This window comes from Lepisma saccharinum, chromosome 14 (assembly GCF_977018435.1).
Source record: "Lepisma saccharinum chromosome 14, izLepSacc3.1, whole genome shotgun sequence".
Classification (NCBI taxonomy): Eukaryota; Metazoa; Arthropoda; class Insecta; order Zygentoma; family Lepismatidae; genus Lepisma; species Lepisma saccharinum.
This window is the reverse complement of record NC_139242.1, coordinates 47774414-47801081: the sequence shown is the minus strand read 5'-3', so window position 1 is coordinate 47801081 and position 26668 is coordinate 47774414.

Here is a 26668-nt window from a genome sequence, read left to right as displayed (position 1 = left end):
AAAAATGACCAAGATTAGTGTCGAATCCATAGTTTTTGGAATCGCTAATCGAATTGGTGACATTCACGATGACCAAACTTGCAATCTGAAATGAAATACTGTGGGGTTAAGACATCCCTGGCACCCCTAGGGGTGGGGATGGGAAGGGGTGACATGTAAAAATAATCGAAAACGACCAATATTAGCGTGGAATTCTCAGTTTTCGGGGTGGCTTAGGTGAATGGTGACACTCCCAATGCCGTTCAACTCCAAGATACCCCAGGCCCCCCTGGCACCCCTGGCACCCCTGGCACCCCTGGCACCCCTAGGGGTGGGTGTGGGAAGGGGGTGACATGTAAAACAACCGATATTAGTGTGGAATCCATAGTTTTCAGATTTGGTATGATGAATAGTGACAGTCCCAATGCCGTTCTACTCCGAGGCACCCCTTGTACCCCTAGGGATGGGGTGGGAAGGGGATGACATGTAAAAATAATCGAAAAGAACTGATATTAGTGTGGAATCCATAGTTTTCGGTGTCGACAAGATGAATAATGACATCTCCCGATGCCGTTAACCCCAAGACACCCTTGGCACCCCTAGGTTTGGGGGTGGGAAGTGGCTGACATGTAAAACGACCGATATTAGAGTGGAATCAATAGTTTTCGTGGCCCTTAAGATGAATAGTTACACTCCCAATGCCGTTTAATTTATTTTTTCTTGCTCTTCGGGGTGGAACAAAAAATGTCGTTCATAAATTGTTGTTAAATTTATATTATAGTGAATTTTAATAGATATTACTATATAATTTGTATACTGTACTTGTGCTTTTAAATAACTGTAAATAAAGTTAGTTACATTTTACGCTATAGTTAGAATTCATTTAACACCGGGTAATCAGCAAGAGTGAGCGTCAAATCTCCTGCATATGGCGATAGCCAATAGCAGCGCACTGCAGCGGTGCCATGTCGAAATCTCACACGGAAAAGAGACAGTGTGGTTGAGCGAAACGCCTTGTCACGGAACTAGGCAACGCCGCACGTCTGTGATTCGCTGGTGCTGTTCAGCAGTTCAAGGCCAGATTTGAGGCGCACTCTAGTTACATTTAAAAATGTGAAAATGACACAATACATAAATACTGCTTTTCCAATATAGTGTCGCTATTCAATTCGTTTATCTGAAATATCTTACTCCCTCTGTCCTATAATTATAGTCCGGTATGCCAAAATGGTGACTTTTTATTTATGTTCTTTTGGATACTTAATCTGCAAATTTGTACTGATCCTTGAGTAATAACATTGTATGGTTCATTCCCGTGTTTAATTTTCTTCTTCTGTATACACCAATGTCACAGTTTGCCTATCAGACATTTATTATGGGACAACAAACAAAAGTGTACCGGACAATAATTATGGGACAGAGAGAGTAACTATTTTGAAACAGACAATAATTATCCAGTTTATTATTAGGAGGATAAACAATAATGTGTTGAATATTTGTACCATATTAGAGGACTTCCATAAAATAATTTTCTAAACTTTTCAAATTAGCGAACTTATACACTTGTTCCCCTTCATCCAATACAACATGCAGATATTTTTAAAGTCACTTGCATCATTGAGGAACCCCATCTATAACGTGATTGCGTCCACAACGTGGCCGAAGGTCACGCATGCGAGCGTACAAGACGTGGCCAAAGGCCACGTCGAAAGTACGCGAGTCACATTATAAACATTGTTGCAATTAATTTATATGTACTTATATTTCGAATTATTACCTAAGAGCAATAAACAGAATATGTTCAAGGTTAAAAACAAAAAAAATATGGGAGGATAATATAAGTTTCTAAATTGGTATTGCTCTTCATTTGCGATGTGTGACGAGCCAGCGATTATTATATTTAACTACAAAACTTTGTAATCAACTATTATTTTCCCTATCCAAATAGCAATTTTTAATCATATCCAATAACATAATTTTATTGTATGTATGTACTTTCCATTGAATTTTGATGGTGTATTGAATTTGCATTATCTTATATAAAATAATTTCAACTCATTTTGATAGAAATATTTGAGCACAATTTTTTATGTAGCTAGCATTTCGTTTAGAATATGATTTCAGTTATGGTTTGACATCCATATGCTCCGTGATTTTCAGAAGGTATACGGGAGAGTAGGAAAGCGTTCGAAAGTTTTTAAAAGAACTTCTATTAGAGGACCTATTCTTGTTCTTGTATTTTCTTATGTCTTCTTCCTATTTTTTCTCTCTTTTCCCCTCAGTATTAGTCACTGCTTTTTCATGATCACTCTCTCTCCCATATTCATCACTTGTTCTTCAATGTTTTATCTTGTATTTCTTGTCGCTTTCTTCTCTCTTCTTTTCTCTCTGTCCCATTCCTATACTTCTCTTTCTCCCTTGCTCTGTTGTTTCTATATATGGAGATTAACATTTTATTTCTATTTTCTTTCTCTCTCTCTTTCTCTATTTAAGTGTTTGTCTTCTTTTTTTCTTTCTTCCCTTTCCCATACAGCACACAAATATCCAGAAGACATCTTATGGATATCTTCTGGATATTCGTGTAGAGGTTATGGATATCCATAGGATATTCAGGAATGTCCATCCGACATCTATTGGACATGCCCTGGATATTCATATATCCGTCCCGAGGACATCAATAGGATATCCAGAAATGACATGATTTACAGAAGGTTGTTTCACGTTGATGGTAACGATTTCGATCACCAGGGCGCAGCACGTAGGCACAGCACAGAGCAGCCAGAGCCAGTAGGACGAAAGTACTGTATGTTGACTTTCAAAGACGATGGTTGGTGTGTGAGTGAGTGTTTATATGGCACCAAAAATTCCAGTCTTTTGGGATGGGTACATCTGTGCCCTTTCCGACGTTGGTTATAGTTATAGCCAGATAATTAAACAGTGCCACATGAAAGCATTCCATGTGTCCAAGATGGGCATCAATGCAGTGTTGAATCGCCATAAAGCTTGCACCGTACCTGTTGCTGGAACCAGTCAAAGTGGGCCTCAGACATATCGGAAGCCCAAACATTCCTCCGATGTTGTGCGGAAAGTGAGATCCTTGGTGCGATGTGAAAACCCTGCAACGCAAAGAGTGATTGCACAGGCAGTGCAATGTTTCCCTGCGACTGTGAATTTACAACTTGTGCGGAAGCACAAGGCTCAAGTTCATAAGTTGCGTGCCTCACATGTCCAGGAGAGGAAGACCAACAGTCGGAAGCTCTACGAACGCCATCTGGCAGGGGACCGCTGGAAGTATGTGGTGTACCTGGATGAAGCATGGGTGTATCTGTCGGGATGTGGTAAAAAAAAGGGCCATCTACTATCGTCCACGTGATGCAAGAGGTCGATCTGAGTGGGTACGTGAATATGCTGAAAGTTTTCCACGCGGGTTCATGGTTGTTGGTGGTTACTGCCATAACGGCAAACTTCCACTGCGCAGAGTGGGAAAAAAGGCTAAAATAAATGCAGCCTATTATCAGACGAATATTTTGGAGCCACTTTACAGACATGATATTCTTTCTCTCTATGGCAGCGACACATCTCGTGTTGTCATCCACCAGGACAAGGCTTTCAGTCATACGGCAAAGTCCACGCAGGCATACATGGATCGGATAGCACGTGAAACGGGCATTCATGCAATCCCCTTTACAGACATCTCTGTGAAATCCCCCCATGCCTCTTCCATGGATTTTTGTGGGTTTCCGTTGTTGAAACGAGCCTTGGGAAGCAGACGGCCCCGCACAATTGAGGGTCTTTGGAAAGCTTGTCAGGAGGAATATGATCGTTTGGACCAATGTGTTCTTCAACGCAGTCTCCTCCAATGAGAACTCCGCTGCAGGGCCATTGCTGCAAGACAGGGGTATCACGTGGAGCACCACCGCTCCTGACGTCACGGTTTTTCTTAAGGTAAGGTGGGTTCTAACTTTGTTACCATGGACGTGAAACGACCTTCTATAGACGTTCTCTGGATATTTCTTTTGGCATTGTGGAACATTTTTGGATATGTTTTGGAGATTCTGTACATCATTTTTGGAGATTCTGTGGATCACTTTTGGATACATTTTGGAGATTCTGTGAATCACTTTTTGATACGTTTTGGAGATTCTGTGGATCACTTTTGTATACGTTTTGGAGATTCTGTGGATCACTTTTGGATACGTTTTGGAGATTCTGTGGATCACTTTTGGATACGTTCTGGAGATTCTGTGGATCACTTTTGGATACGTTTTGGAGTTTCTGTGGATCACTTTTGGATACGTTTTTGGAGATTCTGTGGATCACTTTTGAATACGTTTTGGAGATTCTGTGCATCACTTTTGGATACGTTTTGGAGATTCTGTGCATCACTTTTGGATACGTTTTGCAGATTCTGTGCATCACTTTTGAATACGTTTCGGAGATTCTGTGTATCATTTTTGGACACGTTCTGGACATTCTATGGATCACTTTTGGACATGTTCTGGAAATTCCATGGATCATATTTGGACATATTTTGGATATTCTATAGACCGCTTTTTGATATTTTTCGGACATCAGTGAGACTGTGTTCACGTGAACGTGACGTTATCTGTATATTTTTATTTGATTCTGCATTATCCTGATATTTTTCACACATATTTTGGAATATAATTAAGCCTTGTTTCCATATTAAAACCAATAAGTTGCTGGCCAAGGCAGTTTATTAAGATAAAAACACTTAACACGTAACGTTTCGACCCTGTAGCAGGGTCTTCCTCAGACGAAGAACTAAACTAAAATGATGAAATAAACTACACACAGAAAGATTACATACACATAGCAGGGTCACAAGCCACACAACAACAAATCAAGTTGACAGTCCTTATCTAGGAAGATTTCTACAAAGGAATTAAACATATCACCTCCTGACAGTTGTTGACTAATGGGTCTACTACACTGACAGGTGATTGGCAGGTCAAGATTAGCAAGAGTCTAAGAACCACCTGCTCACCACTCCCCCTCCCCTCCTGCCTTTTCCATTATGGATGAATACCTCCTCCTCTGGTCTTCTTCTTTTCTCTTCTTTCTTCCTTCTTCATACTTTTTTTTTTCTTTCTTCATTCCTTTTCTTCATCCTTTCAACTTTCTCTAACACACTCTTCCATTCCTTGTTTATCTTGAGCCCTCCATTCCAATTCATGATGTCTTCTCCTTTCTTTTCTATTTCTTTGGCCTCCTTCCATTTTCTCACTAGTTCTCTCTTCTCTTTTCCTATTCGCCTAGCCGAATCCCATTCAACTTCATGTCCTGTTTCTCTAGTGTGTTTGAATATGGCATTCCTGTCTCTCTTCAATCTCACATCATCCATGTGTTGCTTTAACCTGTCTTTAAGTCTCTTCTTCGTTTCCCCTATATATACACTTTCACATCCTCTGCACTTCACCTCGTAGATAACCCCTTCCTCTTCCTCCTCTCTCTTTTCTTCCTTCTTCTTGCTGGCTATGCTTAAAATAGTGCGTCCTCCCTTCCTGTAAGTTCTTATACCCACTTTCCTCAGCACTTTGCATATCTTCTCTGTGGCATCGCCCATACTTCTTATACCAAACCATCTCTCTTTTTCTTCCTTCTCTTCCAGTCCTCTCTCTTTTATCTCTTTCCTTCTTCTGTTGATGTTGTGTCTGTCTTTATTTTCATAGCCATTCTCTTCTAGTTGTTCCCACAGGCTATTAATCTTGGTTTCTTCTTCCCCTTTCTCTGTGCATATCTTCTTTATTCGGTCTTCCATGTTCCTTATAAAATTACGTTTAGTTCCATCACCCACATCACTTCTTTTGTGGCAGAACACTCCTGCCGAACACTTCTTTTGATACCATGTAGCCACTATCCCCATTCCTCTCTTCTTTTTCATCTCAATATCCAAGAAATTTAATGTTCCTTCCTGTTCCGTTTCGAGCTCAAGGAATATTCCTGCTTTCTCATCTTCTACATCTTTAACAAGCTTACTCAGCTGCCTTTTTGTTCCTTTCCATATCCCAAAACAATCATCCACATATCTACAAAATAGACTTAACTTATCTCCTCCTTTCACTATCACTTCCTTCTCCCATTCATTCATAACTAATTCCGCCAGCACAGGGCTCAAGCAAGAGCCTATATTTAGACCTTCACTAATCTTGATGATTTTACTCCCCACTCTGTTGTAGCTATTGTCCCAAATGGTTTCCAGCGCTTGTACCACTCTCTCACTATCCCATTCTCCTATAATGCTTTTCCCAACTTTTTTCCTCACTATATCCACTACGTGTCCCCTTTTGATGCTCGGGAACATGCTTCTCACGTCTAGGCTAAACATTGTGATTAGACGTGAGAAGCATGTTCCCGAGCATCAAAAGGGGACACGTAGTGGATATAGTGAGGAAAAAAGTTGGGAAAAGCATTATAGGAGAATGGGATAGTGAGAGAGTGGTACAAGCGCTGGAAACCATTTGGGACAATAGCTACAACAGAGTGGGGAGTAAAATCATCAAGATTAGTGAAGGTCTAAATATAGGCTCTTGCTTGAGCCCTGTGCTGGCGGAATTAGTTATGAATGAATGGGAGAAGGAAGTGATAGTGAAAGGAGGAGATAAGTTAAGTCTATTTTGTAGATATGTGGATGATTGTTTTGGGATATGGAAAGGAACAAAAAGGCAGCTGAGTAAGCTTGTTAAAGATGTAGAAGATGAGAAAGCAGGAATATTCCTTGAGCTCGAAACGGAACAGGAAGGAACATTAAATTTCTTGGATATTGAGATGAAAAAGAAGAGAGGAATGGGGATAGTGGCTACATGGTATCAAAAGAAGTGTTCGGCAGGAGTGTTCTGCCACAAAAGAAGTGATGTGGGTGATGGAACTAAACGTAATTTTATAAGGAACATGGAAGACCGAATAAAGAAGATATGCACAGAGAAAGGGGAAGAAGAAACCAAGATTAATAGCCTGTGGGAACAACTAGAAGAGAATGGCTATGAAAATAAAGACAGACACAACATCAACAGAAGAAGGAAAGAGATAAAAGAGAGAGGACTGGAAGAGAAGGAAGAAAAAGAGAGATGGTTTGGTATAAGAAGTATGGGCGATGCCACAGAGAAGATATGCAAAGTGCTGAGGAAAGTGGGTATAAGAACTTACAGGAAGGGAGGACGCACTATTTTAAGCATAGCCAGCAAGAAGAAGGAAGAAAAGAGAGAGGAGGAAGAGGAAGGGGTTATCTACGAGGTGAAGTGCAGAGGATGTGAAAGTGTATATATAGGGGAAACGAAGAAGAGACTTAAAGACAGGTTAAAGCAACACATGGATGATGTGAGATTGAAGAGAGACAGGAATGCCATATTCAAACACACTAGAGAAACAGGACATGAAGTTGAATGGGATTCGGCTAGGCGAATAGGAAAAGAGAAGAGAGAACTAGTGAGAAAATGGAAGGAGGCCAAAGAAATAGAAAAGAAAGGAGAAGACATCATGAATTGGAATGGAGGGCTCAAGATAAACAAGGAATGGAAGAGTGTGTTAGAGAAAGTTGAAAGGATGAAGAAAAGGAATGAAGAAAGAAAAAAAAAAGTATGAAGAAGGAAGAAAGAAGAGAAAAGAAGAAGACCAGAGGAGGAGGTATTCATCCATAATGGAAAAGGCAGGAGGGGAGGGGGAGTGGTGAGCAGGTGGTTCTTAGACTCTTGCTAATCTTGACCTGCCAATCACCTGTCAGTGTAGTAGACCCATTAGTCAACAACTGTCAGGAGGTGATATGTTTAATTCCTTTGTAGAAATCTTCCTAGATAAGGACTGTCAACTTGATTTGTTGTTGTGTGGCTTGTGACCCTGCTATGTGTATGTAATCTTTCTGTGTGTAGTTTATTTCATCATTTTAGTTTAGTTCTTCGTCTGAGGAAGACCCTGCTACAGGGTCGAAACGTTACGTGTTAAGTGTTTTTATCTTAATAAACTGCCTTGGTCAGCAACTTATTGGTTTTACATATTTTGGATACGAAAAGAACATTCCTGAACTGGATTTATCCATATCAATGATCTCCTGCACACATATGACTATAGCTAACACCGGAACATTGACTTTTTAAAAATATAATTTACCGGGCCGGGCTCTCACAAAAGTTCAAAACCCCTGTATTAGAGAATCCGCTGAAAAAACATTTCAAGCTACGTAAATAAGCCATATTAAACGATCTGCTGGTCGCCCGACCTTGGTAACAGTTCTCTGTGTTGATTTTACCTGTTACGGATAGAAATTTCCTAAAACACCCAACAGCCGTGCTCTATAAATAACAGTCCCATGTGCTCGTTCCCTGGGGAGGCGATTTTTTATTTCAATTGTCGGGGAGTTTATTCCGGAGAATTGCCAGCCGGATGAACGCGGGGCTTTGCTGCCTGTGACACATTCACCGCTCCTGTTGAATTCGTGGCGTGTCGCCCACCAGGTACACCTCCAATGCTATTGTTTCGTTTGTGGAGTCCCATCGACGCCACCTGGTTCAAATAACTGGCAATAGGATGTTTACTAATCAATTGAGGGCTAGATGCTGGAGCGTTGTATTGGCCTCGTGCATTTGTACGAGGGTTGTTTCAACTGTGACGAAGCACGGTGTCACTCTAAGGGTGGTTCTTTATTAAAATTTGAATATTTCATCATGCACAAAGATGGATAATGATTATGAATTGCAGTTGCGTACACCATAAATATATTTATAAAAATGAAGCTATTTACGTATTAACATTACATTAATTAGGTTAGCTACAGTATGAAATGACCGTTAGTAAATGGATCTCTCAAAAAATGAGAAATTTTGAAACGGGTGTATTGGAAAGACAGTGAATAGTTGCAAGAGATTTAATCGTAGAAATGAATACAGAGGATGCCATTACATACATTACATGCCGCTAAAGATATGGACAGGTTTATGTCTTGAAGATGTCGTCCAGTAGATGACGACCATTTCTAAGCAACCATTCCTGCAGTCGCCGAGGGACTCCTGCATAGCTTGTGTAACATGTCCACAGGAACCTTTGTGATTCTTAGGCGGAAATTGACGGGCCTACTCAACGTATAAGTACTAAAGTTCTTGTTCTGACCCTGGGCATAAAGGGTATGATCACTTGGTGATCCAAATGTCAGCGTCTCCCTTCATCCATCTCATCATATCACCATACATCACCATAGTTGCGATTAACCAAAAGTGACGGAAAAGCGACATAAAATATCCTAATCCAATCCATCTTTGATCATAGCCATAAAAACCGGAGAGAATAGTGCTTTTTGAAGTACTCGTGTCAGCCGAAAGAAATGGTCACCAGCTCAAAATATTTGGCCTTTTTTCTCGTATCTGACAGCGTAGGTTCGACGAGTCCAAAATAACCCAATTTGGTGAGCTGGTACGCACGTTGGTCATTCCAGATTTCATTATACAGTAGTAGGCTATGAATATGTATTACAATTCAATTCAATTCTTTTAATATATCACCTCTTTTCTTTTTCATTTATTCCTTCTCTCACACTACATCAAACATTCCATCTTGAACCTCTGATTCCACAACATAACGGCAACAATAAAGGCAAACTATCCTAATTACACGTCTTATCAAGAAATTTGTAGACAAATAATCGCATCATAATCAAATGTAATTAAACAGATTCAGCTTTAAATCTATAAACTCCAATATCAAACTCACTTCATCGTAATTCATACTTCCTCTCCAACCTATTTATAGCACCAACCAACTAATAATAATAATACTAAAAATATACAAATTACTATGTAAACAAAACCTGTCCTGGAAACCAGAAGAAGCTTGGTCAAAAATCATGTTCCATTACTATTTAAATTAATTTATTTTAAAACAATAAAGTTTACACAAAGAAAATATACCGGGGGAACCGTCATTCAATGGAAATGACGCCCTGGTTTATTTTAAAGGCACCAGGACATAAGCGCCTACCCCTGAAAGTAGGTGGGTGTAGGGGGCCTTATGCGGGGGTTCCCCCGTTTATATTTTAATTGAATCCAGCAACGCCAGAAACAAACACCACCCTCTCCCTTGGACGTAATAAATAGTCTGGCCAAACATAATTGCATCCTATTGCTATTTTCCCCTCGGTCCTTGCGGTTCCCGACCCTGCCATGCGTTTCGGTTAAGTCTGGCCGGGATGGAAAGTCAGGTGCAGGGAGACAGGTCGTTTGTCTTGGTCCACCGACAAATTCTTGTTTGTCCTTAAATAGTTGACGTCGGGAGGTGAGCTCCCGTCAGACACGATGGAGATAAATGCCTAGAATCTGGCGCCCTTTTGAAGTCACCTTGCTGGGGCGTTGCCTCCTCTGAAGGTCCTTTTACTGGTGGAGACTGCAAGGGTTTCATCTTAAATTTTACATGACGTCATTAAAGCCCAGGGGTACTGCCTCCCCACAAAAAAATCGATATCTTAGGGTGAATTTTGCTTTCATACTTTTAAAATCTTCAATTTATATACATAAAAAAATTGTGTGTAGATTATAATCGGTTTGAATCTCCTCTAGTTATTTTACTTGTTGGGACAGTGGCGGCGATTAGGGGGCAAGGGGAGCTACTTTTGCCCCCGCACTTTGCGAAAGGGAAATATACTGTCTTTGCCCCCCCCCCCTCCCTTTGGTTTTGGCACCAATCGCCGCCACTGTGTTGGGATATAGGTAGCTATAAACGTACTAATGTGTGTCTTGTATGTAATCAAAAAACTGTTTATGTGTAACTTATTATTTCATAAATCCGTAAAAATTCGCGGAACTGACGCCCTGGGTTAATTTTCAGGTACCAGGGCATAAGCGCATACCTCCGAAAGTTATTTCATAAATATTGTCTTGTGAAATACTTGAAATACCCTTTTGTTTTTCATATTCTTCTCTATTTCTTTCTCTCTCACGCACACACACACATTATGTGCACGTGTGTACGTATTAGGTAGAACTATATATGGGCATCCCTGATGGCGTAGTGGTAACGTCGTCGCCTTGTCATCAAGTGGTTTCGGGTGGAGGCACAAACTGGTTAGGATCCCACTTTAAACCGTAAGTCCAGTCCCAATTAGCTTTTCTGTGCATAAAGTGGACTTCAAGCAACAAACTCAAACTAAAGAAATAACTTGGTTTGGTTTGAGTTGGTGTTTTAAGTCCACTCTATGCACAGTAAGGCTAATTGGGACTGGACCTACAGTTTAAAGTGGGATCCGAACCACTGCGCCATGTGCTTCCACCGGGTATCGAACCCGAGACCACTTGATTACAAAGCGACGACGCTACCATCGGGGAGGCTCTAAAGAAATAACAACTAAAAGCTTGTTCAGGATACAGAGTAGTAATACAAGTCAATGAAAGATAATAATCAGAAATCGATTCCCATAAACGTCTCATTGTTTTAAGCACGAGAGTTTTGTTCCGATTAAGCTCTGTATAAAAATGGACATTAATGTGGAATTTGCTGCATAAGTACGGTTATAGGAATAAAACTTCATATGGCGCATATATTATGTAATGGACATTATTAATGTGCAGAAAAAATATGTAAGCAAAGTTATATATTTCCAGTCCGCCTAATACATCAGCCTAGATACGTCCATGTCCTATACCTCTTTACTACACCAGTCGTGTCTATCTATTTTATATCTCGGGAACTACCTGTGCTATATATATTATTTTAAAATAGTGAGTATCCAATCTGTTGAACTCTCCATTGCCGTCTTCATTCATGCTCATCATCGCGGTTGAGCTACGAAGATTGTAAAGTAATAAGGAAGAACGAAAATTATAGCCCTATACACATACATTTTGCCACGTTTTTCTCACTATGTTCATCTTGATTTAAGTAAAATTCTGCTAATCTTTCCTCCATGCAATTCAAAAGCCAATTTTCAGCGTATTCAGCATTTAATTTAAAATACCAAATTTTGAAAGATTGAACAATTCTTGTACAATTCATTCAGTTGTCATACTATTTACTACTTAAATAACAACATAGATAAACATTGCAGAAATTGTTTACATCAGCTAACTTTAGTATGTAAAAGGTTTCGTTCCTTCTAGGTGTGTAAGAAGTTAACCTTTCCCGAAGACTCCCAAATTTCAACCTCCCTTCCACATAGTACACCCTGGAATGCATTTTGCAGACTAACGAGAATCTGGCGCATGGAAGTACAGTCAGGATTGTTCTCTGTAGGAATTGTGTCATTCGTAGGGTGCATGTGCTTTCGATTGTCCTTTCAACCATATCATCGTATCGCCATTCATCCTCATCGTCGCGATTATCCAAAATCGGCGGCAAATAGACGCAAAATAATCTAATTCAATCAAACAAGTTTAGTTACTTCTGGATGTAAATTATCCTGTTGACCCCAGGATTTAATGGGAGCGGATTCAATGGAAAACAAACTTGTTTGAATGAAAAATAGGAAATACTATATTTGACCCTATTTTCTTCAAGTCAGAGTTCACTTTATGCACAGATAAGCTAATCGGAAACAGTCTGAAGTGCGATCCGAACCACTATGTGCCTCCACCGGGGATCGAACCCGGGACACATTGATTACAAGGCGACGACGTTACCACTAAGACATCAAAGCGTCCCTCTTCAAAGAAATGAAGTCCAGATGAAAGATTCCGGTCTTCATAACCCTTTCCGGTTCTCGTTGTAAACAATATTATTACAGGAAAGAGAGTATTTCTATCAGGAGCGTATATTCGAGTCTAGCTAGGCTATCTGCGAAGCCTGAAGCCTAGAAAGTAAAATACTGAAGAAAAATCGATTAGAAACTGTGAATTAACCTGATTTCAAAAATAAGATAATACCGATTCTGAAGTTGGCAACCTGAATTCTTCTGAGTTGGCAACCTGAATTCTTCGGAGTTGGCAACCTGAATTCTTAGAAGTTGGCAACCTGAATTCTTAGAAGTTGGCAACCTGAATTCTTAGATGTTGGCAACCTGAATTCTTCGGAGTTGGCAACCTGAATTCTTCGGAGTTGGCAACCTGAATTCTTCGGAGTTGGCAACCTGAATTCTTCGGAGTTGGCAACCTGAATTCTTAGGAGTTGGCAACCTGAGTTCTTACGAGTTGGCAACCTGAATTCTTACGAGTTGGCAACCTGAATTCTTAGGAGTTGGCAACCTAAATTTCTATAAGTTTGTAACCTGACTACCGTCGGGATGGCAACGTGGCTTTCTTGAAGACGTCAACAATGAACCTAGTCTTCTCCCTTCCCCCATAGCCTAGGACCAGGTGTCATAGTGAGCTAATCCAGGTCTAAGACTCATCATACGCCACTGATTTCTATATATACACACGACGTACTTCTTCACATGTCCCACAATCAAACCCGTGGGCGCTCGTCTATAAATACCGTGTTTCCCATTAACGTGTTGTTGTGAAGGGAAGACAATATATGCATAACGATCTTTGATAAGAATCGGATTCTGTTGCGACTGCTGGAAACGTGGGCGCTCCTCTAGGCTTTTGTTGCAAGCAGGTGGTGTGTGAGTGTGTGCGTGTTTTCTGAATGCACCTAATGAAGCAAAAAATAGGTTCTGGTTTATTCCGGGGATAGGTGGAATTAGACCAATTATTCCCGTAATAGAAATGTCATTAGCAGACTTCCTCAGGTAACATTCAGAGCGTACGGTGTACGTGCGCGTTATGTATAAGGTTGGTTATATTTTCCGACCCAGCATGGACCGTGATGACAATGGGTTGAAGACCCAATTTCCTACATACATATACAGGGTGTCTCGAAACAACTTCAACAACTGTTGGGTGATAGCGCCTCAACAATTTAGGAGTTTTACCTGAGCAAAATACAAGAGAAGAATGGTACTTACGATGTTAAGAAGTATTTACAGTATTTACAAACTGGCCAAGGCAAAGAATTTCCAATAAATACGGACTGAAATTCAGGAGTGCTCATTGTAATGTCGACATAGTGTTTCGAGTGTCATACAATATCTTCAGTCGCAAGAGACACGTGCAACAGACGCTGATGAAATGGGCGAAAGAGCAAATGCAAATATAAAGTGTTCGCTGCCTCGTTTCGAACATTCAGTCTATAATGTTGTAACAATTTCTTTGGAAATTTTACCTTGGTATGTTAGCGTAATTTCAAATCGAGTCCGTCACATACGGGGCAAGCACCTCACTGAAAATAAAATAATGTTAAGGGTTCTTGATAAAATAAAAGACATCGTTTCTAAATTAATTAATTTATATTAATAAAGGGATCAACTACTTTGGTTGCATACATACAGGTTAGATTTTAAGCGCAGAAACTAAACGCTTAAGGGGAAAGTTATACGTATATAAAGGTCCCGGAACGACGTACAGTTTTTTATCGCCAGAACTGTGTGTGTGTGTGTGTGTTTACAAAAGATAAAGGTACGTGAACCCCAGAGCCGCTTTATGTCCAATTACGATTGGGGACTGTGCTGGTACTCGAACCCGCAATATGTAATGTTATTAATTAGTACTATGCAATAATGTATGTTATTATGGTATGAAACACGATGGTACGACACGCTAGACAGAATACTGTCTCAGGATTTCGACTCCGCTCTGATGCCAGACAGACAAGGGTGAACTCCGCGCAGGTAGACGAGAAAGGAATTTGGGGGAAGTGCGTTCAAGGTCAAATGACGTCACAACGTCAGAACAAAGAAGGAACCCAATTGACCAATCAGAGAACGCGTCGGTAGATTTTCAGAACCGGTTTTTTTCCAAGGTTAACCAGTACGCAAGAACAGGGGAAAGTGATGCAACGCTGTAGGGCAGGGGAGGGATTCAACCAGACAACAAAGGATGTCTGGAATGCACAGCAAGAAACAAATCTCTGAAGCTATGCGTCGCTTGCATGCTAGAACATGTTTCTAAGTAAGCCAATTAATATTCCGCTTAGGGTTGCCCCAAGGCACAGGACGCTTTAGCGCAGGTTTTTTTTTTATTTGTACTATGAAGAGGGGAGAGCTATCAGGGACGGGGCCTACAGTTTTCACCATTTGCTTTTATCACGGGGTAACGAACCTAGGACTCTTTGATTATTAATTTAGGTAGTAAATGTATGTTACTGTGTGCTATTTAAATTAATTTTGAGTTTATTTTTTACCAAACTTTGACTTTATGTCAAACATTTTCACAGCTTATCCTTATTTTTACCAAAATAACACTATTTATACTATTCAGGCAACATTTTTTATTAAATCTTGGATTCACAAAGACATTTTTTTCAACTTTTAATTTACTATTTTACAATTTTATGTTAATTTTTTACCAAAATAACACTATTTATACTATTCAGGCATCATTTTTTCATTAATTTTGGATTCACAGACATTTTTTTCAACTTTTAACTTATTATTTTACAACTTTATGTTAATTTTTACCAAAATAACACTATTTATACTATTCAGGCAACATTTTTTCATTAAATTTTGGATTCACAAAGACATTTTTTTCAACTTTTAACTTATTATTTTACAACTTTATGTTAATTTTTTACCAAAATAACACTATTTATACTATTCAGGCAACATTTTTTATTAAATCTTGGATTCACAAAGACATTTTTTTCAACTTTTAATTTACTATTTTACAATTTTATGTTAATTTTTACCAAAATAACACTATTTATACTATTCAGGCAACATTTTTTCATTAAATTTTGGATTCACAAAGACATTTTTTTCAACTTTTAACTTATTATTTTACAACTTTATGTTAATTTTTTACCAAAATAACACTATTTATACTATTCAGGCAACATTTTTTATTAAATCTTGGATTCACAAAGACATTTTTTTCAACTTTTAATTTACTATTTTACAATTTTATGTTAATTTTTTACCAAAATAACACTATTTATACTATTCAGGCAACATTTTTTATTAAATTTTGGATTCACAAAGATATTTTTACAACTTTTTAACTTATTATTTTACAATTTTATACCTATTTTTAACCTAAATAACACTATTTGTACTATTCAGGCAACATTTTTTATTAAATTTTGGACTCACAAAGACATTTTTTTCAACTTTTAACTTATTATTTTACAACTTTATGTTAATTTTTTACCAAAATAACACTATTTATACTATTCAGGCAACATTTTTTCATTAATTTTGGATTCACAAAGATATTTTTTTTCAACTTTTAACTTATTATTTTACAATTTTATGTTAATTTTTTACCAAAATAACACTATTTATACTATTCAGGCAACATTTTTTATTAAATTTTGGATTCACAAAGATATTTTTACAACTTTTAACTTATTATTTTACAACTTTATGTTAATTTTTTACCAAAATAACACTATTTATACTATTCAGGCAACATTTTTTCATTAATTTTGGATTCACAAAGACATTTTTTTCAACTTTTAACTTATTATTTTACAATTTTATGTTAATTTTTACCAAAATAACACTATTTATACTATTCAGGCAACATTTTTTCATTAATTTTGGATTCACAAAGACATTTTTTCAACTTTTAACTTATTATTTTACAACTTTATGTTAATTTTTTACCAAAATAACACTATTTATACTATTCAGGCAACATTTTTTATTAAATTTTGGACTCACAAAGACATTTTTTTCAACTTTTAATTTACTATTTTACAATTTTATACCTATTTTTACCAAAATAACACTATTTATACTATTCAAGAAAGACTTTTAGTTATATCTTCGACACACAAAGTGTGTTTTTTCAACTTCTATCTGTTTATTTCCAAGTCCAGGCTTATTATTACCAAAATAACACAATTCAATCTGTTCAGGAAAGACTTGTAGTTACATTTTCGACACACAAAGTGTGTGTTCTCAACTTCTATTTGTTTATTTCACAATTTTAGGCTTAATATTACTCAAATAACACAATTTAATCCACTCAGGAAGGATTTGTTATTATATTTTGGATGCACAAAGAGATGTTTTCAACTTTTTTACTGATTTTTTGCAGGGTATGTATTAATTTGTATTTATTTTGTTTTGTATCATATATACATTTACAAATTTTTAACTTAGAGTTTAGTATTTATTTAAATCTTTTCAAAAACACTAAAGAAAAAGTACTTTTAGCTAAAATGTAAGCCACAGAATATATTATTATTATTATTATTATTATTATTAGGGTTTACTGATTTCCACTATGCTATTTTTGGTTCTGTATTTCTATATGTATTTATTTAGGTCAGGTTACGCCTGCTACGTAGGAAAGTTTGTTTATTTTAGAGTTTACTGAGTATTTTGTTACTTTTATACTAGGTAAAGTTTTCTAAATATATCAGGTAGGGCTCCATCCATATACTTTTGTTTTTGCTGCTTGGAGATGATGTGATCAGCATCACTCTCCATCTGCTTTTTATTTTATGTACCCAATATTATTTTGAGGCTTAGTGAATTCTAGAGACTATTTATGCAGGAGAGAGGACTTGAAAATTTTGATCTCAGATAACCCACAACTATTTGTCAGAGTATGTTAAAGGATATTTTATATTTATTATGTGCCACTAGAATATCAAAGCTTGCTTAATTTTTATGTCTGTAACGCTGTTATTGTATTTCTAGCTAAGGTTTACTGAATAAAGTACACGAAATGTTTATCATTTCGACTAGTTATTTTCATACGAGGCCAAATTTTTAGTGTAACGAAAATTATTGTGTCTATAAAGACTGAAATCCCTTTACCGATGGGTCCATAACTGGACGCTTACCAACATTGTTCCTTTTTTTTTTAAAAAAATATATATATAACCATTTATCAATATATTGACAATTCACAGGACAAGACGAAGTTCACAGACGACTGGCTATATGGACCATAGGTCCACTTGCTAAACTTTTTTCTATGTTAGAAGAATAACTTAGCCTTATAGCCTTTTTCAAGGTATTTTTGAAGTATTACTGGTTTTTTTGGGTGCATCAACACTTGGGTTATTTCCATTTGGTTTATTATACGAGGCTACAAGCACTATTTGAACACTGAAATTCTCTGATTGAAACTAAAAGCTTAGGCTGTAACTAGGGACTTAGTATGTATATCGACAATTTATAGGACAACACGAACCTTACAAAGGATTATAGGTGACGTAGGACCACACGCCAGAGCTTTGTTAATCTGCAAGAAGCACTTACAGCTAATATTACGAGGAAATGAGGTTGATTTTTTACTGTTTCACAAGAATGCTATGTTTTATACACCCAATATTTGCTTTTTCAAGTAACTACTTGTACCTGAAGCACTTACAGGCCAACTCTAACTAGACTTCGATTTATGTAAATGTAGCAAGAACTATATTTCTGAGGAAATACGCAAAAGCAGATTACCCGATTAAAGTATCTGAAAAACAGATTTTTCTATGTAAGTATATTTTTATTGACTGGATTATTTAACAGATCGAACAGGAAGACTGCAAAATTCATTAAATGTAGTTCTATAGTATAGGTGGTTTCAGAGATATAAAAAGAACAAATATAAGATTTTGCTTTTTTTGCTTCTGAGGCTAATTGCGACGCTAAGGGTAAATGGCGAGGAAATGTAACGGAGGAGAAACAGTCCCAAAAGTTATGGGTTGCATGTAAGTTAATACCACAGAGATATTACAGTAGGTGTAGGTTCTACCACCAGAACTTTTCTATTATAATAATACTGGTTATGCTGTACTGTTAGCTAAAGATGCTGATATTTGAGAAACTTAAAAGCTTATTTGCAAAATTTTAAGATAAATAATAATCTGTTAGACTGTAAACATATTTTATATCCATTCTGCACAAGATCCGATGACAAAATTCAAAAATTGTAATCTCCCAGACAGGGACTCGAACCCTGGACAGATAGGTTAAAAGCCTAACGCTATACCAACTAAGCTATCTGGGCACAAGGTATTCTTTTTTTGAAAAGTTAGTTATGTAAGGAAATATATTGAAACACTTGAGAACACTTTTGGTCTGGTTCGCCAGAGAAGGAGACAACATTTCCAAATTTTTACAGACTGAGTGTATTTTTCCACTATAGAGGCCTTCACTATATGTAATTCGAAACGCTAAAGTTCAGCTAGCTTCCAAAATTGAGGTAAAGATTGTCTTTGGCGAGATTAACAAGTTACAATTATATCCAGTTACGGACAAATAAAGCTAAAACTCTCAGATTTACTGTTCTAGCCAAGTTTTAGTAACATTTTCTTCACTATAGTACAAATACCAAAGAAACAGGTATATTTTATTTATAATTTGACCAAATGTACTAGTATTTAATTCACAAAGTTAGGTAAAAAACAGTATTTTTTAAAAAAATATTGTTGCTGCCTTCAAATTTTATGTTATTTAGCCACTAACAACTGGTTTACACTGTTTGGCATCCTTTAAATAGGAAAAGAAGGAATTATTTGTTTAGTATTTTTACTACTTTATATTTATTTAAGAAAACAATTCTACAGTTTAACTTAATTTTTAACAAATTGTTACTAATTTATATATCAAAGTTATGTTATTTAGAGTGTATGAAGGCGTATAAAGTTAATATTTGTACTTATCAGTGCAACTAACAATTATATTTTACACACAAAATATAATGTTTACAGTTAAATTACTTAAATCAGAGAATGATATTTTACAGTAATTGATTCATTCAGCACTAGTCAGTACTTTTATGCATCAGAAAGTTTTCTTAATTTTCTATTACGCATGCTATTTTGGGCTATTCTTAAAATGTATTTCTAGGGCAAACTGGTTTAATTTTCTGCTTATCATGCAAAGTTGACAGTTTTCGCACAATGCTTTGTACATTTGTTATATTCTCTACTTACAATGCAAATATTATGCTTATTTAATGTATAACTAACTAACTCTCTAGCCTTCTTAAACCCGAATGTTCATGGCTACAGCAACATATGCCTTTCATCTGTCCCTGTCCTGAGCAAGATCTATATACTCCTTTCCTTCCCTACCAATTTCCTTTAGGTCCATCTCTACATATCCCTCTATTTTGTTTTGGTCTTCCTATTGGTCTTTTACCATCAGGTTTCCCAACAAGAATCCTGTATACTCTTCTTTCCTCTCCCATTTGTACCACATGATCTACACACCTAAGTCATCTTGATTTAATCATTCTAATAATATCTGGACATGAATACAAATTATGTACTTCTAAATTATGTAATCTTCTCCACTCATCTGCCTCGTCATCTGTTTTAGGCCCAAATATTTTCCTAAGGATCTTACTTTCAAATACTCTCAATTTATGTTTCTAGCTTATACTGTAGTTATTAGATCTTTTTCTATCAGCTTATTTTGAAATTAATATTATTAGGTATAGTCTTTGATTTATAACTATATTGCTTTTTTATCAATTTATCTAAGAGTACACGCAGACAAACACATGTGTACACACTTTTCTGTAAATAGATATGCCTTTTTTCAATATTTTAGTATGAAGATTGCACTTTAGCTATTTAAGCAAGGGTAGGAAAGGTAGGATTTCTGAGAATTTGTTGTAGGATTTTGTTGTCCAAGTATAGATGAGAACTGAGCTGGGAGACTGTTTTGAACCTTTTCATGATAGTTTGCATGTGAACTGTATGCAAATTGAGCACTATTGACTGTGCATGCTTCTAAGTTTTGCTGTTATTTTACATCAACTCTGTGAGACTGTAGTCAGTTTTCCCTTTTCAAGTAGTTTTTATTGATTGTATTTGTATATGTTTTGGGAACTTAGCAGTTTTATGTTATGAGGCAGTTTGTTGTAGAATATTTTTACATGATTGTTTTGAGATATTGAGTGTCAGCTGTTTTACTTGTAATTATTTTCCTTCTTGTGTTGTGTATTTGACTATATTTTGTCCAAGTTCGTAGTATTTAGAATAATTGTTGTTAACTTGTAGATGTAGGGAGTAATAATCCTCTGCAAGATGCCCTATACTTTAGTCTGAACATTATTTTTAGTGTTCACTTTTGAAGCCTTAGTATTCTGGTAGTATTATTAATGTAGAGGTAAATTAGGCTGAAATGTAGGCATTTTTCTGATAAATTATACTCACTTAGTTGTTTCAGCAGGTAGAAGTTGCATGATGGTTTACTGCTGATGATGTTAATTTGCTCTTCTTATGTACTACGTATGATGTAGCTTACTTGAGTAATTGGAATTTTCTACTGAAAAAAGGATTGCTTGTCTATTTTATTCCTATGTTGTTGAGTTTGTCCATAAGCAAGCCATGTTTTTACTCTATCCTATGCCTTGGAAGAATCTAGATATATTGTGTTTGCAGTTTTATGTTTCTCTAAGGTTTAGGCTATGTAGTTTTTAAACTGTGCTGTAGATGTGACTACTGATTTCTTTTTCTGGATGCCATATTGGTTTCTGTGTATTCCTTTTGCTGCTTGAATTTGACTTAGGTTGTTTGCTTTTTTCTTAGATCTTTATTTGTTTATTTGTTAAGTATTTTTTTTATTTTTTAATATTATTTACATATAAAAATTCAAAGTACATTGTTAAAGTCAAAGTGTGTTAAAATTCAATTCTTCAAGTTAAAGTTTTAAAAATACAATTTTCTAAAATTAAAAGTTATAATAGTATATTTTTGTTAGTAGAAATTTTTATACTAGGACAAATTATTTTGTTGTTAATGTAAAATTTGTTAGTTAATGTAAAATTAAAGTAATTAAAAATCAATTTTTCAAAGTTAAAGTTTTAAAAATACAATTTTCTAAAATTAAAAGTTATAATAGTACATTTTTGTTAGTAGAAGTTTTTATACTAGAGTAAATTCTTTTGTTGTTAATGTAAAATTTGTTAGTTAATGTAAAATTAAAGTAATTAAAATTCAAAAAATAAAAAAAATACTTAACAAATAAACAAATAAAGATCTAAGAAAAAAGCAAACAACCTAAGTCAAATTCAAGCAGCAAAAGGAATACACAGAAACCAATATGGCATCCAGAAAAAGAAATCAGTAGTCACATCTACAGCACAGTTTAAAAACTACATAGCCTAAACCTTAGAGAAACATAAAACTGCAAACACAATATATCTAGATTCTTCCAAGGCATAGGATAGAGTAAAAAACATGGCTTGCTTATGGACAAACTCAACAACATAGGAATAAAATAGACAAGCAATCCTTTTTTCAGTTAGAAAATTCCAATTACTCAAGTAAGCTACATCATACGTAGTACATAAGAAGAGCAAATTAACATCATCAGCAGTAAACCATCATGCAACTTCTACCTGCTGAAACAACTAAGTGAGTATAATTTATCAGAAAAATGCCTACATTTCAGCCTAATTTACCTCTACATTAATAATACTACCAGAATACTAAGGCTTCAAAAGTGAACACTAAAAATAATGTTCAGACTAAAGTATAGGGCATCTTGCAGAGGATTATTACTCCCCTACATCTACAAGTTAACAACAATTATTCTAAATACTACGAACTTGGACAAAATATAGTCAAATACACAACACAAGAAGGAAAAATAATTACAAGTAAAACAGCTGACACTCAATATCTCAAAACAATCATGTAAAAATATTCTACAACAAACTGCCCTCATAACATAAAACTGCTAAGTTCCCAAAACATATACAAATACAATCAATAAAAACTACTTGAAAAAGGGAAAACTGACTACAGTCTCACAGAGTTGATGTAAAATAACAGCAAAACTTAGAAGCATGCACAGTCAATAGTGCTCAATTTGCATACAGTTCACATGCAAACTATCATGAAAAGGTTCAAAACAGTCTCCCAGCTCAGTTCTCATCTATACTTGGACAACAAAATCCTACAACAAATTCCTCAGAAATCCTACCTTTCCTACCCTTGCTTAAATAGCTAAAGTGCAATCTTCATACTAAAATATTGAAAAAAGGCATATCTATTTACAGAAAAGTGTGTACACATGTGTTTGTCTGCGTGTACTCTTAGATAAATTGATAAAAAAGCAATATAGTTATAAATCAAAGACTATACCTAATAATATTAATTTCAAAATAAGCTGATAGAAAAAGATCTAATAACTACAGTATAAGCTAGACAACATAAATTGAGAGTATTTGAAAGTAAGATCCTTAGGAAAATATTTGGGCCTAAAACAGATGACGAGGCAGATGAGTGGAGAAGATTACATAATTTAGAAGTACATAATTTGTATTCATGTCCAGATATTATTAGAATGATTAAATCAAGATGACTTAGGTGTGTAGATCATGTGGTACAAATGGGAGAGGAAAGAAGAGTATACAGGATTCTTGTTGGGAAACCTGATGGTAAAAAGACCAATAGGAAGACCAAAACAAAATAGAGGGATATGTAGAGATGGACCTAAAGGAAATTGGTAGGGGAAGGAAAGGAGTATATAGATCTTGCTCAGGACAGGGACAGATGAAAGGCATATGTTGCTGTAGCCATGAACATTCGGGTTTAAGAAGGCTAGAGAGTTAGTTAGTTATACATTAAATAAGCATAATATTTGCATTGTAAGTAGAGAATATAACAAATGTACAAAGCATTGTGCGAAGAACTGTCAACTTTGCATGATAAGCAGAAAATTAAACCAGTTTGCCCTAGAAATACATTTTAAGAATAGCCCAAAATAGCATGCGTAATAGAAAATTAAGAAAACTTTCTGATGCATAAAAGTACTGACTAGTGCTGAATGAATCAATTACTGTAAAATATCATTCTCTGATTTAAGTAATTTAACTGTATAACATTATATTTTGTGTGTAAAATATAATTGTTAGTTGCACTGATAAGTACAAAATATTAACTTTATACGCCTTCATACACTCTAAATAACATAACTTTGATATATAAATTAGTAACAATTTGTTAAAAATTAAGTTAACTGTAGAATTGTTTTCTAAATAAATATAAAGTAGTAAAAATACTAAACAAATAATTCCTTCTTTTCCTATTTAAAGGATGCCAAACAGTGTAAACCAGTTGTTAGTGGCTAAATAACATAAAATTTGAAGGCAGCAACAATATTTTTTTAAAAAAATACTGTTTTTTACCTAACTTTGTGAATTAAATACTAGGTACATTTGGTCAAATTATTAAATAAAATATACCTGTTTCTTTGGTATTTGTACTATAGTGAAGAAAATGTTACTAAAACTTGGCTAGAACAGTAAATCTGGAGAGTTTTAGCTTTATTTGTCCGTAACTGGATATAATTGTAACTTGTTAATCTCGCCAAAGACAATCTTTACCTCAATTTTGGAAGCTAGCTGAACTTTAGCGGTTTCGAATTACATATAGTGAAGGCCTCTATAGTGGAAAAATACACTCAGTCTGTAAAAATTTGAAATGTTGTCTCCTTCTCTGGCGAACCAGACCAAAAGTGTTCTCAAGTGTTTCAATATATTTCCTTACATAACTAACTTTTCAAAAAAAGAATACCTTGTGCCCAGATAGCTTAGTTGGTATAGCGTTAGGCTTTTAACCAATCTGTCCAGGGTTCGAGTCCCTGTCTGGGAGATTACAATTTTTGAATTTTGTCATCGGATCTTGTGCAGAATGGATATAAAATATGTTTACAGTCTAACAGATTATTATTTATCTTAAAATTTTGCAAATAAGCTTTTAAGTTTCTCAAATATCAGCATCTTTAGCTAACAGTACAGCATAACCAGTATTATTATAATAGGAAAAGTTCTGGTGGTAGAACCTACACCTACTGTAATATCTCTGTGGTATTAACTTACATGCAACCCATAACTTTTGGGACTGTTTCTCCTCCGATACATTTCCTCGCCATTTACCCTTAGCGTCGCAATTAGCCTCAGAAGCAAAAAAGCAAAAATCTTATATTTGTTCTTTTTATATCTCTGAAACCACCTATACTATAGAACTACATTAATGAATTTTGCAGTCTTCCTGTTCGATCTGTTAAATAATCCCAGTCAATAAAAATATACTTACATAGAAAAATCTGTTTTTCAGATACTTTAATCGGGTAATCTGCTTTTGCGTATTTCCTCAGAAATATAGTTCTTGCTACATTTACATAAATCGAAGTCTAGTTAGAGTTGGCCCTGTAAGTGCTTCAGGTACAAGTAGTTACTTGAAAAAGCAAATATTGGGTGTATAAAACATAGCATTCTTGTGAAACAGTAAAAAATCAACCTCATTTCCTCGTAATATTAGCTGTAAGTGCTTCTTGCAGATTAACAAAGCTCTGGCGTGTGGTCCTACGTCCACCTATAATCCTTTGTAAGGTTCGTGTTGTCCTATAAATTGTCGATATACATACTAAGTCCCTAGTTTACAGCCTAAGCTTTTAGTTTCAATCAGAGAATTTCAGTGTTCAAATAGTGCTTGTAGCCTCGTATAATAAACCAAATGGAAATAACCCAAGTGTTGATGCACCCAAAAAAACCAGTAATACTTCAAAAAATACCTTGAAAAAGGCTATAAGGCTAAGTTATTCTTCTAACATAGAAAAAAAGTTTAGCAAGTGGACCTATGGTCCATATAGTCAGTCGTCTGTGAACTTCGTCTTGTCCTGTGAATTGTCAATATATTGATAAATGGTTATATATATATTTTTTAAGTAAAAAAAAGGAACAATGTTGGTAAGCGTCCAGTTATGGACCCATCGGTAAAGGGATTTCAGTCTTTATAGACACAATAATTTTCGTTACACTAAAAATTTGGGCCTCGTATGAAAAATAACTAGTCGAAATGATAAACATTTCGTGTACTTTATTCAGTAAACCTTAGCTAGAAATACAATAACAGCGTTACAGACATAAAAATTAAGCAAGCTTTGATATTCTAGTGGCACATAATAAATATAAAATATCTTTAACATACTCTGACAAATAGTTGTGGGTTATCTGAGATCAAAATTTCAAGTCCTCTCTCCTGCATAAATAGTCTCTAGAATTCACTAAGCCTCAAATAATATTGGGTACATTAAATAAAAAAGCAGATGGAGAGTGATGCTGATCACATCATCTCCAAGCAGCAAAACAAAAAGTATATGGGATGGAGCCCTACCTGATATATTTTAGAAAACTTTACCTAGTATAAAAGTAACAAAATACTCAGTAAACTGCTAAAATAAACATAACTTTCCTACGTAGCAGGCGTAACCTGACCTAAATAAATACATATAGAAATACAGAACCAAAAATAGCATAGTGGAAATCAGTAAACCCTAATAATAATAATAATAATAATAATAATATATTCTGTGGCTTACATTTTAGCTAAAAGTACTTTTTCTTTAGTGTTTTTGAAAAGATTTAAAACAATACTAAACTCTAAGTTAAAAATTTGTAAATGTATATATGATACAAAACAAAATAAATACAAATTAATACATACCCTGCAAAAAATCAGTAAAAAGTTGAAAACATCTCTTTGTGCATCCAAAATATAATAACAAATCCTTCCTGAGTGGATTAAATTGTGTTATTTGAGTAATATTAAGCCTAAAATTGTGAAATAAACAAATAGAAGTTGAGAACACACACTTTGTGTGTCGAAAAATGTAACTACAAGTCTTTCCTGAACAGATTGAATTGTGTTATTTTGGTAATAATAAGCCTGGACTTGGAAATAAACAGATAGAAGTTGAAAAACACACTTTGTGTGTCGAAGATATAACTAAAAGTCTTTC